The sequence below is a fragment of the Sapajus apella genome, unplaced genomic scaffold (assembly GCF_009761245.1).
Source record: "Sapajus apella isolate SASKATOON/1434 unplaced genomic scaffold, GSC_monkey_1.0 scaffold40, whole genome shotgun sequence".
In the NCBI taxonomy this organism is placed as follows: Eukaryota; Metazoa; Chordata; class Mammalia; order Primates; family Cebidae; genus Sapajus; species Sapajus apella.
In genome coordinates, this window is record NW_022436980.1 from 3,963,630 (window position 1) to 3,969,340 (window position 5,711).

Consider the following 5,711-nt stretch of genomic DNA (forward strand, 5'->3'; position numbering starts at 1 on the left):
TTGCTCATCCATTTAGAAGCAACTCCTCATTTATTAACGTTTCATCATGAGATTGCAAGAATTCAGTCACATATTCAGGCTCAACCTCTCATTCTAGTTTTTTTCTTTTTTTTTGTTTCCACCACATCTGTTATGTCTTCCTCCACTGAAGTCTTGAACCCATCCAAATTATCATGAGGGTTGGAATCAGCTTCAGCCAAACGCTTGTTAATGTTGATATTTGTTCTCTTCCCATGAACCACAAATGTTCTTAAAGATCTTGAATGGTGAATCATTTCTAGAAGATTTTTTGTTTTCTTTTCCCAGATCTATCAGAGAAATCACTGTCTATAGCAGTGATAGCCTCAAAAATGTATTTCTTAAATAATATTATTGCAAGTCAAAATTACTTCTTTATTCATGGGCTGCAAAATGAATGTCATGTTAGCAGGCATAAAAACAACTGTAATCTCCTTGTACATCTCGATCAGAGCTCTTACATAACTAGGTGCATTGTCAATAAGCAATAATATTTTGAAAGAATTGTTTTTCTGAGTAGTAGGTTTCAACAGTAGGCTTAAGACATTCAGTAACCCATGCAGTACTGTATCAAAACATCTCATGTACCCCATAAGTGTAGATACCTACTATGTACCCATAAAAATGTAAAACCAAACAAACAAATAGAACTAAAAGAACATACTGGTAGGCTATACAAATGGATATCCTCCTCATTAAGGTTTAACCAAATATCTAATTATGTTTTCATTAAAAAAAACATTCTGTGAACAGAGGTGATGTCATCATCTAGGTTTTGCTTTTCTATGTATAAAGCATGAACAGGGTAGATTTAGCATAATTCTAAAGGGACTAGGATTTTAAGAATGGTAAATGATCATTGACTTCAACTTAAGGTCAACAGCTACTTTGACCCTAGCAAGAGAGTTAGCCTATCCTTTGCATCTTTGAAGCCAGACGCTAACTTTTATTTAGCTATGTAAATCCTAGACAGCATCTTCTTCCAATCTAAGGCTGTTTCAGCAGCATTGAAAACCTGTGGTTTAGGGAAGCCACCTTCATCGATTATCTTAGTTCAATGGTCTCTGTAACTTGGTATACCACTTACTGTTTCAGTTTGCACTTTTTTATTATGGAGGCAACTTCTTTCCTAAAACCTTATGATTCAATCTCTGCTAGCTTCAAATATTTCTCCTGCAGCTTCCTCACCTCTCTCAGAGTTCATAGAATTGAAGAGAATTATGGCCTTGTTCTGGATTAGCCTTTAAGGGAATGTTGTGGATGGTTTGATATTTTACCTAGACCTTAAAATCTTTTTTCCATATCAGCATTGATAACTATTTGACTTTGTTATCATTCATGTGTTCACTGAATAGCATTTTTAACTATGTTGAAGAGCTTTTTCTTTGCATTCACATCTTGGTTAACTTGCTTGTTTGGAGCAAGAGGCCTAGCTTTCAGTCAACCTCAGCTGGCTCAAATGCCTTCCTCACTAAGTGCAATCATTTCTAGCTTTTGATTTAAAGTTAGAGACATCTGACTTCACCTTTCTCTTGAGTACTTAGAAGTCAGTGTAGGGTTATTAATTACCTAATTTAAATATTTTTGTGTCTCCACAAAATTAACTTTCAGCAGAGTAAACAGACAACCTACAGAATAGGAGAAAATATTTGCAAACTACATATCTGATAAAGGTCCAATATTCAGGATCTATAAGGAACTTGAACAAACTGATAAGAAAAAAACAATCCCATTAAAAAGTGAGTGAAGGACATGAACAGACACTTTTCAAAAGAAGACATGCATGCAGCCAAAAAGCATGTGAAAAAATGTTCAACATCACTAATCATTAGAGAAATGCAAATCAAAACCACAATAAGATACCATGTTATACTAGTCAGAATGGCAATTTTATTAAAACATCAAAAATGACAGAGGTTGGAGAGGTTGAAGGGAATTGGGAACACTTATACAAGACTGGTGGGATGGTAAATCATTTCAGCCATTATGGAAAGCGGTTTAGCAACTTCTCAAAGAACTCAAAGCAGAAGTATAATTCAACCTAGAAAACCCATCATTGGGTATATAATCAAAGGAATAGAAATAATTCTACCATAAAGACACATGCATGCATATATTCGTGTAGCACTATTCACAATAGCAAAGACATGGAATCAAATTATGCCCATTAACTGTAGACTGGACAAAGAAAATGTGGTACATAATGTACTGTGGAACACTACACAGCCATAAAGAAATGAGATAATGTCCTTTGTAGCAACATCAATGGAGCTAAAGGCCATTATTCTAAGTAAACTAACACAGGAACAGAAACCAAATGCTGCTTGTTCTCACTTCTAATTGCAGGCTAAACTTATGGGTGGAATCATGTACGTAAGTACATCAGAGTACTTATAGACACAAAAAGGTGAATAACAGATATTGGGGCCTACTTGAAGGTGGAGGGTAGGAGGAAGATGAGGCTCAAAAAACTACCTTTCAGGTATCATTTCACCACCCAAGTATGCTTATCAGCTGGGTGGTGAAGTAATCTGGACACCAAACTCCCATGACACACAATTTACCTCTATAACAAACCTGCATATGTACCCCAAACTGAAAACAAAAGTTAAATAAATAAGTATTGTCGTATCTCAAGGAAGAGAGAGGCTTGAGGAGAGGGAGCTAGTCAGGGGAGCAGTGAGAACACACTCAGCATTTATTGATTAACTTCACAGTCATATGCGCATGGTTGTGCACTCCAAAACAATTACAACAGTCTCATCAGAGATCATCGATCACAGATCACCATAACACATATGACAACAATAAAAAAGTTTAAAATATTGTGAGAATTGTTAAAATGTGACATAGAGACATAAAGTGAGTGCGTGCTGTTGGAGAAATGGTGCTGATAGACTTGCTTGACTCAGGGTTGCCACAAACCTTCAATTTGTAAAAAATGCAATATTTGTGGAATACAGTAAATAGAAGTATGCTTGTATTTGCTGATTTCTGTGGTATAAATATTCCCACCATGGCGACTTTCCATCTATTATCCTGGAGTCATTGAATGTGTAATCAGTGAAGATGAAGTTATGAAAAGATGCACAGCAACACATCATTATACAGTGTTCACAACATAAAATATAATGGGTTTAAATAACCTCCAGACCACCGACAGTAGTAAATATAGAAAAATAAAGGATAATGAGTTTTGACAATTTATTTCTTTGCTTTTAGCATAATTTATCTAATTGTATGTCTATATATTTTGATTTTTTGTAATGGCTGTTAGAATTTCCTGAAAAATTTAAATTTGGCTCTCAGAAGCTTGTACAAGCCAGCTGCAGCACACTATTTCTGGCAAGATGTGACCATTGAAGACTTGGCCTCTTACCTTAAAAACTAATTGGGAAATGATGTTTCAACATGTGAACCAATTAGTGGATAATGCACGTTATCACATGCTTAAATATAAAATGGGTAGTTGTAAATAAGAAAAGTATTTCTGAGAAGGGAGATCTCTCTCTCTCTCTCTCTCTCTCACACACACACACACACACACACACACACACACACACACAACAAGATGGTCTTCTCTACTTTTAGTACCAATATGCTATCTATCTTGAGCTTTTCAAAACATACTCTAAAGTACTCAAACACAAATCTAGACAAATCAGTTTCTCAGGAGATAAAGTGAAATAATGTTCTTCATTGGTTGTAGTGTCTTCTGATGATCTCTAATTGTGAGCTGTAACAAAAGATTAGAAGACTGGTTGTGTGGAGCTGAAATGGGAATTATGAGATCCCAGAGATTAGCTTAATAATTCATAAAGTCTGGGCGTACAGAGAATTATTTGTAGACTTCATTGATGAATTATTAGAAATAGTTGATGACGGCCCTTGGGAGACCTAGATGAAAGTGATGGGGAAAAGTGGCACTTGGGTTTGATAAACTTCAGGCTATTCAGATACATCTCTTAACTAATGGCTTATGACATACATAGTCTGGGCTTTGACCAGCAGTGATACTCAGTACTGTAATTGTCTTGCATACAGAATGTCGGTTTCCAAAGAAAGTTATGTTGAGAGAGTAATTACAAAGCTGCCAGAAGGAAGAGCGTCACCCCACAAGCTCACCATGATTTATTGGCTGTAATTGTACTTTTAAACGGATCTATCTTTTTTTTTCTAGAATGTTTTCACACCTCAGTATGAATCTCTCTTCCCTTGAGGTCATCTAATTTGTGTCTGAAATATTGTTCTGCTTCACAAAGGACACTACAGTATGAGAGGGAGAGAGAGAGAGAGAGAGGAGAGAGAGAGAGAGAGGAGAGAGAGAGAGAGAAGAAAGGAGAGAGGGAGGGAAGAGAGAAAAAGAAAGAGGGTGAAGAAGGAGCAAGCATGCATATGTGTATTTGTACAGTACCTAATGGCATGATTCTTTCTTTCATGTAATTTTTATGACATAGAAGGATTTGGCACAGAAACTGCACTTTCTCCTTCAAAGTTCTGCTGATTTTTTCTGCCTTTGAGAAACAAATTCCACCATGAAAGTGAAAAAACCCTTCAGTCTTTTCTATGGCATGTGTCCATGGAGTGTGCAGTAAGCAATGATTTACGAAAGCACACCAACGCAAGAAAGCCATAATGGTTGTGACAAATTCTTTTACATCCCTTGCAGATCAGCAGTTTTAGGAATGTAGTCCCCATGGTATCCTAAATACCAAATACCTTCTATCAAAGAAATTCATCTTGCTAAAGTTGAGCAGAAGCTTAGGAGGCTTTAGTTACCCATCTTCCCTTTGGGGATATAATCAAAAGTTGCTTTTAGTTAACTTAAGCATTTTCCCTCTCTGAGTAAAGATCTTCACTTTTCCCAAACTGTAGCCATTCAATAGCATAGAAGATGTTGCAAACCAATCCTTTGCTAAAAGCATCCATTCTGCATCTGCTTCTGACATTTTTCCTTCTTCTTTTTTTTTTTTTTGAGGCAGAGTCTTGCTGTGTCGCTAGCCTGGAGTGCAGTGGTGCGATCTTGGCTCACTGCAACCTCCACCTCCCGAGTTCAAGCGATTCTCCTGCCTCAGCCTCCCCAGTAGCTGGGACTATAGGCGTCCACCTCCATGCTTAGCTAATTTTTGTATATTTTTTTAGTAGAGACAGGGTTTCACCATGTTGGCCAGGGTGGTCTCCCTCTCCTGACCTTGTGATCCACTCACCTCAGCCTCCCAAAGTGCTGGGATTACAGGTGTGAGCCATTGTGTCCTGCCAATTTTTTTTTCCTTCTTTCCACAAAGGGGAATTTTGTGTTTCCCATTTTTTGTTTAACATTTGCAATCTCAGTCTTAGTAAATTAAGTACCTTTGGTGAAAAAAAATGCTTACACTCTGTTTGATAAAAGGTCAACTGTATGACATTATCAAAAATTTTATTCCAAACTCAAGGTTATGACTCAGACAATTATGTGTTCAACATACTTTTTCTGTCAGAAAGGGTTTGTTGATAAATTTGTCCTGTTGCTAATCAGTACAGAAAAATAAAATGCATGAAATAAAACAAGAGCATGACATATACTAGAGATTCCCTGTGTTCAAAACCTGAAAAGAGATGACCACTATTTCAGGTAATGTTAGTGGCAGTCCTGTCCCCAGGGCAAAGGAATAAATTACATAAGCTCTCTCGGTCCCTTCTGCTCTCTGCAATAA